At 44.7% G+C, this 12,902-nt stretch overlaps 1 protein-coding gene across 2 annotated transcripts in view; it reads right to left on the bottom strand.

Moving 5' to 3' along the window:
* LOC130297933 (zinc finger protein 345-like) overlaps positions 1–12,902 on the bottom strand; it is a 197,408-nt gene that overhangs the window by 53,953 nt on the left and 130,553 nt on the right. The window contains exon 1 of one of the 2 annotated variants that reach the window (XM_056550781.1): positions 802–1,554. The exons of the other annotated variant lie outside the window; for it this stretch is intronic. The gene's annotated coding sequence lies outside the window, so the exon portion shown is untranslated. Of the gene's footprint in view, positions 1–801; positions 1,555–12,902 lie in introns of those variants that run through there. 2 annotated transcript variants of the gene reach the window in all.

The following is a 12,902-nucleotide window of genomic DNA, read 5'->3' as shown; positions in this document are numbered from 1 at the left end:
TGGAAATGTAGATGGGGACAACAATGGTGGAAATGTAGATGGGGACAACAATGGTGGAAGTGTAGATGGAGACAACAATGGTGAAAGGTCTAAAGAACAAAACTCATCAGGAAAGACATAAAGAATAGAGATGAGATAATCTCCAGTAGATGTGACCTGAACCTGTCCCGGGCAGCGCTGCCCATTATCCCCCAGAATATTTTAGCTATTGAACCGGGCGGGCGGCGGGCCGTATATAAAGCCAGGCGGCGGGCCGTATATAAAGCCGGGCGGCGGGCGGTATATAAAGCCGGGTGGCGGGCGGTATATAAAGCCGGGTGGCGGGCCGTATATAAAGCCGGGTGGCGGGCGGTATATAAAGCCGGGTGGCGGGCGGTATATAAAGCCGGGTGGCGGGCGGTATATAAAGCCGGGTGGCGGGCAGTATATAAAGCAGGGTGGCGGGCCGTATATAAAGCCGGGTGGCGGGCCGTATATAAAGCCGGGTGGCGGGCCGTATATAAAGCCGGGTGGCGGGCGGTATATAAAGCCGGGTGGCGGGCGGTATATAAAGCTGGGTGGCGGGCAGTGTATAAAGCTGGGTGGTGGGCAGTGTATAAAGCTGGGTGGCGGGCAGTGTATAAAGCTGGGTGGCAGGCGGTATATAAAGCTGGGTGGCGGGCAGTATATAAAGCTGGGTGACACATAGTTATTATATCTCTTTATTTATTACAGTAAGAACCAGTGTGAACTATAACATTGTGACAGGAGGAAGAAGAGAGGAACAACACAATGTAACAAACCCTCTGCATAGAAACTCACCTCACACCACGTCTCCTCTTCACTGAGCTCCTCCCCTTCTGGTCACATGTCCGCTACTACTGCTGAGCCCCGCCCACTCCTGTCACATGACCATCCTCACAGGTCCTTCATCCACAATCTCTCCTATCCTGCTGAGCTCCGCCCCCACATGTACTGGTCACATGATTGTGGCATCATCACAGGTCCTACACCTCCAGCAGATACATGGCAGGTCCTGGACGAGGCTGAAGTTGGTTTCTTATAATGATAATAATCCTTTCCTCCTCCTCTTATTCCTCTGCAGTAAATCTGTTTTTTATACATAAATATTAACCCCTTAAGGACCCGGCCATTTTACACCTTAAGGACCCGGCCATTTTTTGCACATTTGACCACTGTCACTTTAAACATTAATAACTCTGGAATGCTTTTAGTTATCATTCTGATACAAAGTGCATCAGGCTAACTGCCAGCCAAAGCAAAGCGCCCATCTGCTGAAATCCAAGCGCACTGGTAGGTACGATGCAGCACAGGGTCAGCGTGGTCTGGGAGAACCCTTACCGAGAGAGACCGCCACCCCCAACGCTCGTTCTGCTTTATGCTTCCTCAGGGAATGTATGGTACAGCAGACAAACATTCTATTTATATGCTCCATGGATCAATAAACATTAGACAGACAAATGATTTAGTACCTACGGGTGCGTCCCGCAAGTTTCACCGGGCCGCCGCCATGTTGAATCCCACTGCACATGTCAGCTGATTCAGACATGCGATTTTCTCCAATTCCGGGCTGAGCGGGTCTCTGGTGACCCGATCACCTGGAAAATAGGGCTGATCGGAGTTGTCAGCAACAGCCCCGATCAGCCTAAAGGATAGGAGTGAGGTCGCAAAGCTGCGATCTACTCCTATCCCCTGCCATTAGTCAGAACGGACTTCTGACCAATGGAAGCGCAGGACAGGGGGTTGCCATGGCAACCCCCCATTCTGCCCGCCCCTGGATGTCGAGGGGCTCTGGGAAGAAGATGGAGGCCGTACCTGCAGGAGAAGATGCCTGGGGACCTGGGATCTTCGCTGGAGCCTGCTGAATCTTTGCTCAGGTAGGGAATCGACAGTGGGGGGTGGAATTGAAAGTGAAAGTAAATCGATCTTTACTGTGGCAACCACTAGGGGGGCCAAACTGCAACTTTTGCAACATCTGGAGGGTCACAGTTTGGAGACCACTGTTACAGTGGTGCCCAAACAGTAGCCCTCCAGATGTTGCCAAACTACAACTCTCAGCATGCCTAGACTGCCCAGGAATGCTGGGAGTTGTAGTTCTGTAACATCTGTCCCTTCAGATTTAGCAATTTTCATGACATTTTTGAAAATTGCTGCTCTACTTTGAAGCCCTCAAATTTTTTCAAAAAGCAAAAATATGTCCATTTTATGAGGCCAACATAGAGTGGACATATTGTATTTGTGAAGAAAAATAAAATTTATTGGGAATATCCATTTTCCTTACAATTAGAGAGCTTCAAAATTAGAAAAATGCAAAATTTTCGAAATTTTCATGAAATTTGGGGATTTTTCACCAAAAAAGGATGCAATTAACGCCGAAAATTTACCACCAAAATAAAGTAGAATATGTCACGAAAAAACATTCTCAGAATCAGAATATTCGGTAAAAGCGTTTTCGCGTTATTAATTCGTAAAGTGACGGTGGTCAGAATTGCGAAAAAGGGCTCAGTCCTTAAGGTGAAAAAGGGCTGCGTCCTTAAGGGGTTAAAGGTTTTTAAGATTGTTTGTGTCTATTGGTAAACACTTTAATAAAGTTTGTACACTTTTGCATTAATATTTTTGTCTTGGTGCCTCTTGATAGGTTATCTATTAGTTTGGCATTCGCACTTGGACACTCGTATGTGACTATATAATTCAGCGCCCTTGTATTTTTGGTAGAATTTTTCTAACTTTGAAGCTTTCTGCTTGTAAGGAAAATGGATATTCCAAAAAAAATAAATTTTTATTCACATATACAATATGTCTACTTTATTTTTGCATCATAAAATTGATGAGTTTTTACTTTTGGAGACATCAGAGGCTTCAAAGTTCAGCGGCAATTTTGACATTTTTCACAAAATTTTCAAACTCACTATTTTTCAGGGACCAGTTCAGGTTTGAAGTGGATTTGAAGGGCCTTCATATTAGAAATACCCAACAAATGACCCCATCATAAAAACTGCACCCCCCAAAGTATTCAAAATGACATTCAGTAAGTGTATTAACCCTTTAGGTGTTTCACAGGAATAGCAGCAAAGTGAAGGAGAAAATTCACAATCTTCATTTTTTACACTCACATGTTCTTGTAGACCCAATTTTTGAATTTTTACAAGGGGTAAAAGGAGAAAATTTATACTTATATTTGTAACCCAATTTCTCTTGAGTAAGGAAATACCTCATATGTCTATGTAAAGTGTTCGGCGGGCGCAGTAGAGGGCTCAGAAGGGAAGGAGCGACAAGGGGATTTTGGAGCGTACGTTTTTCTGAAATGGTTTTTGGGGGGCATATTGCATTTAGGAAGCCCCTATGGTGCCAGAACAGCAAAAAAAAACCACATGGCATACCATTTTGGAAACTAGACCCCTTGAGGAATGTAACAAGGAATTAAGTGAGACTTAATACCCCACAGGGGTTTCACGACTTTTCCATATGTAAAAAAAATAATAATTTCTTACCTAAAATGCTTGGTTTCCCCAAAATTTTACATTTTTAAAAAGGGTAATAGCAGAAAATATCCCCCAAAATTTGAAGCCCAATTTCTCCCGATTCAGAAAACACCCCATATGGGGGTGAAAAGTGCTCTGCTGGCGCACTACAGGTCTCAGAAGAGAAGGAGTCACATTTGGCTTTTTGGAACCAAATTTTGCTCTGGGGGCATGTCGCATTTAGGAAGCCCCTATGGTGCCAGGACAGCAAAAAAAAAAAACACATGGCATACTATTTTGGAAACTAGACCCCTCGGGAAACGTAACAAGGGGTAATGTGAACCTTAATACCCTACAGGTGTTTCACGACTTTTGCATATGTAAAAAAAAAAATTTTTTGACCTAAAATGCTTGGTTTCCCAAAAATGTTACATTTAAAAAAAAGGGTAATAGCAGAAAATACCCCCCCAAAATTTGTAACACAATTTCTCCCGAGTACGGCGATACCCCATATGTGACCCTAAACTGTTGCCTTGAAATACGACAGGGCTCCAAAGTGAGAGCGCCATGCGCATTTGAGGCCTAAATTAGGGATTGCATAGGGGTGGACATAGGGGTATTCTACGCCAGTGATTCCCAAACAGGGTGCCTCCAGCTGTTGTAAAACTCCCAGCATGCCTGGACAGTCAACGGCAATCTGGCAATACTGGGAGTAGTTGTTTTGCAACAGCTGGAGGCTCCGTTTTGGAAACAGTGGCGTACCAGATGTTTTTCATTTTTATAGGGGAGGGGAGGGGGCTGTGTAGGGGTATGTGTATATGTAGTGTTTTTTACTTTTTATTTTATTTTTTGGTAGTGTAGTGTTTTTAGGGTACAGTCACACGGGCGGGGATTCACAGTAGTTTCTCGCTGGCAGCTTGAGCTTCGGCAGAAAATTTGCCGCAGCTCAAACTTGCAGCCGGATACTTGCTGTAATCCTCCGCCCATGTGAGTGTACCCTGTACGTTCACATTGGGGGGGGAACATCCAGCTGTTGCATAACTACAACTCCCAGCATGTACGGTCTATCAGTGCATGCTGGAAGTTGTAGTTTTGCAACAGCTGGAGGCACACTGGTTGTGAAACACTGAGTTTGGTAACAAACTCAGTGTTTTGCAACCATTGTGCCTTCAGGTGTTGCAAAAGCTACAACCCCCAGCATGTACGGACAGCGGAAGGGCATGCTGGGTCTTGTAGTTATGCAACAGCTGGAGGCATACTACTTTGGCTGGGAATTGTAGTTATGCAACAGCTGGAGACACACTGGTTTGCTACTTAACTCAGTGTTTCACAACCAGTGTGCCTTCAGCTGTTGCAAAACTACAACTCTCAGCAGTCACTGACAGCCAACAGGCATGCTGGGAGTTGTAGTTATGCAACCAGAAGATGCACCACTACAACTCCCAGCATGCACTTTAGCTGATTTTGCAAGCTGGGGGTTGTAGTTATAGAAAAAATGTACCTCCAGCTGTTGCAAAACTATAAGTCCCAGCATGCCCATAAGGGAATGATGGGAGTTGTGGTGGTCTGCCTCCTGCTGTTGCATAACTACAGCTCCCAGCATGCCCATTTTGCATGCTGGGAGCTGTTGCTAAGCAACAGCAGGAGGCTGTCACTCACGTCCAACTGCTGATCCATGCTGCAGGTCAGTCCCTCGCCGCCGCTGCTCCTGGGGCCCCGATCCCAACAGGGACGCCGGGGATCGGGGTCCTCTTTCCGCACCAATCACGTCCTCCGGAAGAGGGGCGGAGCGGGTTGCGGGAGTGACACCCGCAGTAGGCGCCCTGATTGGTCGGCCGGTAAACCGGCTGACGAATCAGGGTGATCGTGAGGTGGCACCAGTGCTTCACCCCGGCTGGCTATGGCTGTTCGGGGTCGTCAGAGACGGCCCCGAACAGCCTGTAATTCCGGGTCACTGGAGACCCGATTGACCCAGAATCTGCCGCAGATCGCTGGGCTGAATTGTTCGCCGACATGGGGGGACATCATGACCCCCCTGGGTGATATGCTGTGATGCCTGCTGATCGATATCGGGCTCCGCTCCAGCTGGCTGCGGGGGGCTGGGAATGGACAGTACTTACTCCTACGTCCACGGTCCTTAAGGACTCGGAAAACGGGGGCGTAGGAGTACGTCCATTGTCCTTAAGGGGTTAAATATGTTTTGGGAACAATCAGATTAATAAAAATGATCTAGATTGTTTGCGTTTTTACTGAAAAAAACTATTTTACAATGGATGAAAAAAATATGTATTTTGAATAAGTAACAAAGGAATTAAAAAGTTAAACGCCATTGGGCCCCTAATCTAAGGGTGGAAATATAAAGAGTAAGGGCCCCTCCATTATACCCAACTGTATCCAGCCTGGACCACATATACACTATATACATTTTCAGTATTTTGAATAAGTGTAAAGACTATAATATTGTTGGCCTGGATTTGTGGGAGTCTTATAAGAACCCACCGCTCGTCAATCTTTCACGCCGCGCGTTCTTCACATGATCAGATGACCTGAACTTCATCGTAGCGTTCGGCGCGGAGATGAGCGGGTAAGTGGCCGGGGCTGAGCGAGGGTAGAGGGGAGTTCTTGGGATACCTATATTTTCCATGGGTATTAGTTGTGTTGCCACATAGGATGCCCTGTAGGGGACCACATTTCCTAACTGCCATTCAGGGACACTTACCATCACAAGGGCATTTCGTCAAACGTATACGTGAGACTGGCATTGGGCATTATATGTGGAGGCACAGGACAGCCCCCCCCCCCCCCCGACATATGTCCCTGACTTATAATGCCCCGTGTCCTGTGCCCCTCACTTATAATGCCCCGTGTCCTGTGCCCCTCACTTAGTGCCCCGTGTCCTGTGCCCCTCACTTATAATGCCCCGTGTCCTGTGCCCCTCACTTATAATGCCCCGTGTCCTGTGCCCCTCACTTATAATGCCCCGTGTCCTGTGCCCCTCACTTATAATGCCCCGTGTCCTGTGCCCCTCACTTATAATGCCCCCCTGTCATGTGCCCCTCACTTATAATGCCCCCCTGTCATGTGCCCCTCACTTATAATGCCCCCTGTCATGTGCCCCTCACTTATAATGCCACCTGTCCTGTGCCCCTCACTTATAATGCCCCCCTGTCATGTGCCCCTCACTTATAATGCCCCCTGTCATGTGCCCCTCACTTATAATGCCCCCCTGTCATGTGCCCCTCACTTATAATGCCCCCTGTCATGTGCCCCTCACTTATAATGCCCCCTGTCATGTGCCCCTCACTTATAATGCCACCTGTCCTGTGCCCCTCACTTATAATGCCCCCCTGTCATGTGCCCCTCACTTATAATGCCCCCTGTCATGTGCCCCTCACTTATAATGCCCCCTGTCATGTGCCCCTCACTTATAATGCCCCCTGTCATGTGCCCCTCACTTATAATGCCCCCCTGTCATGTGCCCCTCACTTATAATGCCCCCCTGTCATGTGCCCCTCACTTATAATGCCCCCCTGTCCTGTGCCCCTCACTTATAATGCCCCCGTCATGTGCCCCTCACTTATAATGCCCCCCTGTCATGTGCCCCTCACTTATAATGCCCCCCTGTCATGTGCCCCTCACTTATAATGCCCCGTGTCCTGTGCCCCTCACTTATAATGCCCCCCTGTCATGTGCCCCTCACTTATAATTTGCCCCTCTCACTTATAATTTGCTCCCCCCTCCCCTTTCTCACGCCCGTCACCTTTCTCACACGCTGCGGCTGCTCCATTCCTGCGCCGGCGCAATGATGTGATGTCATCGCGCCGGCGTGCCGTGATCGGCTCTCACTGACTGCAGGAATGGAGCAGCCGCAGCGTGTGAGAAAGGTGACGGGCGTGATAAAGGGGCGGTGGAGCGGGACAGCCGACAGCTCCCGCTCCACCATGCTATAGTACAGGAGGAGGGGCAACAATCTCGGGGGGGGGGGGGGGCAATTGCCCCGTTGCACCCCCCCCCCCCCCCCCCCGGATCCGCCACTGGTCACAGCACAGCAGCGGACGACGGCTCACGCTCTCAGATCATACCGGGAGACTGCATTGTCCCGGAATGAGGGTGAACGGGACCCGGGACAGACTCTCCAAATGCGGAACTGTCCCTAGGCGATCCGGGACACGTGGTCACCCTAATGCCACGTTACTCGAGGATGCCCCCTCTCTTCCTCCTCCCTGGGTGCGTTGTTTTCAGCATTCTATCTATAGTACACTCAGCACATCCCATAAAGGTAGAGAAAGGATCCTTATGCAGTTTCAGGCGGTTTATCTCCCGAACGTATCGTCTGCTCAGTAACTGGCATTAAAGGGGTATTCCAGGAAAAAAACTTTATATATAGATCTCAACTGGCTCCAGAAAGTTAAACAGATTTGTAAATTACTTCTATTAAAAAATCTTTATTCTTCCAATAATTATCAGCTGCTGAAGTTGAGTTGTTCTTTTCTGTCTGACAACAGTGCTCTCTGCTGACATCTTTGCTTGTCTCGGGAACTGCACAGAGTAGAAGAGGTTTGCTATGGGGATTTGCTTCTACTCTGGACAGTTCCAAAGACAGGTGTCATCAGAGAGCACTTAGACAGAAAAGAACAACTCAACTTCAGCAGCTCATAAGTACTGAAAGGATTAAGAATATTTAATAGAAGTAATTTACAAATCTTTTTAACTTTCTGGCGCCAGTTGATATATAAAAAAAGTTTTTTTTCCTGGAATACCCCTTTAACCTCTTAACCCCTTAAGGACGCAGGACGTAAATGTACGTCCTGGTGAGGTGGTACTTAACGCACCAGGACGTACATTTACGTCCTAAGCATAACAGCCCGTGTCATGCGCGGCTGATCCCGGCTGTTGATCGCAGCCAGGGACCCGCCGGCAATGGCCGACGCCCGCGATCTCGCGGGCGTCCGCCATTAACCCCTCAGGTGCCGGGATCAATACAGATCCCGGCATCTGCGGCAGTTCGCGATTTGAATGAATGATCGGATCGACCGCAGTGCTGCTGCGGGCATCCGATCATTCATAACGCCGCACGGAGGTCCCCTCTCCTTCCTCCATGCGGCTCCCGGCGTCTCCTGCTCTGGTCTGTGATCGAGCAGACCAGAGCAGGAGATGACCGATAATACTGATCTGTTCTATGTCCTATACATAGAACAGATCAGTATTAGCAATCATGGTATTGCTATGAATAGTCCCCTATGGGGACTATTCAAGTGTAAAAAAAAAATGTAAAAAAATATAAAAGTAAAAGTAAAAAAAAAGTTAAAAATCCCCTCCCCCAATAAAAAAGTAAAACGTCCGTTTTTTCCTATTTTACCCCCAAAAAGCGTAAAAAACATTTTTTATAGACATATTTGGTATCGCCGCGTGCGTAAGTGTCCGAACTATTAAAATAAAATGTTAATGATCCCGTACGGTGAATGACGTGAACGAAAAAAAATAAAAAAAAGTCCAAAATTCCTACTTTTTTAATACATTTTATTAAAAAAAAATTATAAAAAATTTATTAAAAGTTTTTATATGCAAATGTGGTATAAAAAAAAAGTACAGATCATGGCGCAAAAAATGAGCCCCCATAACGCCACTTATACGAAAAAATAAAAAAGTTAGAGGTCATCAAAATAAAGGGATTATAAACGTACTAATTTGGTTAAAAAGTTTGTGATTTTTTTTAAGCGCAACAATAATATAAAAGTATATAATAATGGGTATCATTTTAATCGTATTGACCCTCAGAATAAAGAACACACGTCATTTTTACCATAAATTGTACGGCGTGAAAACAAAACCTTCCAAAATTAGCAAAATTGGGTTTTTCGTTTTAATTTCCCCACAAAAATAGTGTTTTTTGGTTGCGTGCGCCATACATTTTATGATATAATGAGTGATGTCATTACAAAGGACAACTGGTCGCGCAAAAAACAAGCCCTCATACTAGTCTGTGGATGAAAATATAAAAGAGTTATGATTATGAGGAGGAAAAAATGAAAACGTAAAAATTTAATTGTCTGAGTCCTTAAGGCCAAAATGGGCTGAGTCCTTAAGGGGTTAAGGACGTAGGGCGTGACCCCGCATCACACCGGGTCGGTCATGGCTGCTATTCATAGCCGGGACCCTGGGCTGATAGCGTGCGGCACCGATCATTGTGCCGCACGCTATTAACCCTTCAGACGCGGTGATCAAAGTTGACCGCCGCATCTGAAAGTGAAAGTAAACGCTTTCCGGCAGCTCAGTCGGGCTGAGCGGGACATCGTGATAAAATCGCGATGTCCCGATCAGCTAGGATGCGAGCGGGCCCCTATCTCGCTGATCCATGCAAAGCTATGGCTTTGCAGGGATCAGAGTAAAAGATCAGTGTGTGTAGTGTCCTTATTATTCCTATGGGATAACAATGATCAGTATGAGATCAGTGTGTGCAGTGTTATAGTCTCCTATGGGATAACAATGATCAGTATAAGATATCAGTGTGTACAGTGTTATAGGTCCCTATGGGATAATAATGATCAGTATAAGAGATCAGTGTGTGCAGTGTTATAGGTCCCTATGGGATAACAATGATCAGTATAAGAGATCAGTGTGTGCAGTGTTATAGTCTCCTATGGGATAATAATGATCAGTATAAGAGATCAGTGTGTGCAGTGTTATAGGTCCCTATGGGATAACAATGATCAGTATAAGAGATCAGTGTGTGCAGTGTTATAGTCCCCTATGGCATAACAATGATCATTGTAAGATATCAGTGTATGCAGTGTTATAGCCCCCTATGGGATAACAATGATCAGTATAATAGATCAGTGTGTGCAGTGTTATAGCCTCCTATGGGATAATAATGATCAGTATAAGAGATCAGTGTCTGCAGTGTTATAGTCTCCTATGGGATTACAATGATCAGTGTGTGCAGTGTTATAGCCCCCTATGGGATAACAATGATCAGTGTGTGCAGTGTTATAGCCCCCTATGGGATAACAACGATCAGCATAAGAGATCAGTGTGTGCAGTGTTATAGTCTCCTATGAGATAACAACGATCAGCATAAGAGATCAGTGTGTGCAGTGTTATAGTCTCCTATGGGATAACAATGATCAGTATAAGAGATCAGTGTGTGTAGTGTTATAGGTCCCTATGGGGTAACAATGATCAGTATAAGAGATCAGTGTGTGCAGTGTTATAGTCTCCTATGGGATAACAATGATCAGTATAAGAGATCAGTGTGTGCAGTGTTATAGTCTCCTATGGGATAACAATGATCAGTATAAGAGATCAGTGTGTGCAGTGTTATAGTCTCCTATTGGATAACAATGATCAGTGTAAGATCAGTGTGTGCAGTGTTATAGGTCCCTATGGGATAACAATGATCAGTATAAGAGATCAGTGTGTGCAGTGTTATAGGTCCCTATGGGATATCAATGTTCAATGTAAGAGATCAGTGTGTGCAGTGTTATAGTTTCGTATGGGATAACAATGATCAGTATAAGAGATCAGTGTGTGTAGTGTTATAGGTCCCTATGGGATAACAATGATCAGTATAAGAGATCAGTGTGTGCAGTGTTATAGGTCCCTATGGGATAACAATGATCAGTATAAGAGATCAGTGTGTGCAGTTTTATAGTCTCCTATGGGATAACAATGATCAGTATAAGAGATCAGTGTGTGCAGTGTTATAGTCTCCTATGGGATAACAATGATCAGTGTAAGATCAGTGTGTGCAGTGTTATAGGTCCCTATGGGATAATAATGATCAGAATAAGAGATCAGTGTGCGCAGTGTTATAGGTCCCTATGGGATAACAATGATCAGTATAAGATCAGTGTGTGCAGTGTTATAGGTCCCTATGGGATAACAATGATCAGTATAAGAGATCAGTGTGTGCAGTGTTATAGTCTCCTATGGGATAACAATGATCAGTATAAGAGATCAGTGGGTGCAGTGTTATAGTCTCCTATGGGATAACAATGATCAGTATAAGAGATCAGTGTGTGCAGTGTTATAGTCTCCTATGGGATAATAATGATCGGTATAAGAGATCAGTGTGTGCAGTGTTATAGTCTCCTATGGGATAATAATGATCAGTATAAGAGATCAGTGTGTGCAGTGTTATAGGTCCCTATGGGATAATAATGATCAGTATAAGAGATCAGTGTGTGCAGTGTTATAGTCTCCTATGGGATAACAATGATCAGTATAAGAGATCAGTGTGTGCAGTGTTATAGCCTCCTATGGGATAACAATGATCAGTATAAGAGATCAGTGTGTGCAGTGTTATAGGTCCCTATGGGATAACAATGATCAGTATAAGAGATCAGTGTGTGCAGTGTTATAGGTCCCTATGGGATAATAATGATCAGTATAAGAGATCAGTGTGTGCAGTGTTATAGTCTCCTATGGGATAACAATGATCAGTATAAGAGATCAGTGTGTGCAGTGTTATAGGTCCCTATGGGATAATAATGATCAGTATAAGAGATCAGTGTGTGCAGTGTTATAGGTCCCTATGGGATAACAATGATCAGTATAAGAGATCAGTGTGTGCAGTGTTATAGGTCCCTATGGGATAATAATGATCAGTATAAGAGATCAGTGTGTGCAGTGTTATAGGTCCCTATGGGATAACAATGATCAGTATAAGAGATCAGTGTGTGCAGTGTTATAGGTCCCTATGGTATAATAATGATCAGTATAAGAGATCAGTGTGTGCAGTGTTATAGGTCCCTATGGGATAACAATGATCAGTATAAGAGATCAGTGTGTGCAGTGTTATAGCCTCCTATGGGATAACAATGATCAGTATAAGAGATCAGTGTGTGCAGTGTTATAGGTCCCTATGGGAGCTATAACACTGCAAAAAAAAAAGTGAAAAAAAAGTTAGCAAAGATCATTTAACCCCTTCCCTAATAAAAGTTTGAATCACCCCCCTTTTCCCATAAAAAAAGAAAAAACTGAGTAAATAAAAATAAAAATATCTGGTATCGTCGCGTGCGGAAATGTCCAAACTATAAAAATATATTGTTAATTAAACTGCACGGTCAATGGAGTACGCGCTAAGTCCAACATAGAGTATTTTTGGTCACTTTTTATATCATGAAAAAATTTATAAAGAGCGATCAAAAAGTCCGATCAATACAAAAATGGTACCGATAAAAACACGCCGTAAAATTGAGCCCTCATACCGCCCCATACACAGAAAAATAAAAAAGTTATAGGGGTCAGAAGATGACAATTTTTAACATACATTTTAACAAACATATGATTTTTTCCAGAAGACAAAATCACCTATATAAGTCGGGGATCATTATAACCGTATGGACCTACAGAATAATGATAAGGTGTCATTTTCACCGAAAAATGTACTGCGTAGAAACGGTAGCCTCCAAAATTTACAAAATGAAATTTTTTCTTCAA

This window comes from Hyla sarda, assembly GCF_029499605.1.
Source record: "Hyla sarda isolate aHylSar1 chromosome 1 unlocalized genomic scaffold, aHylSar1.hap1 SUPER_1_unloc_10, whole genome shotgun sequence".
Taxonomy (NCBI): domain Eukaryota; kingdom Metazoa; phylum Chordata; class Amphibia; order Anura; family Hylidae; genus Hyla; species Hyla sarda.
Note: the sequence above shows the minus strand (reverse complement) of the source record. Positions and strands in the feature narration are given on the sequence as shown.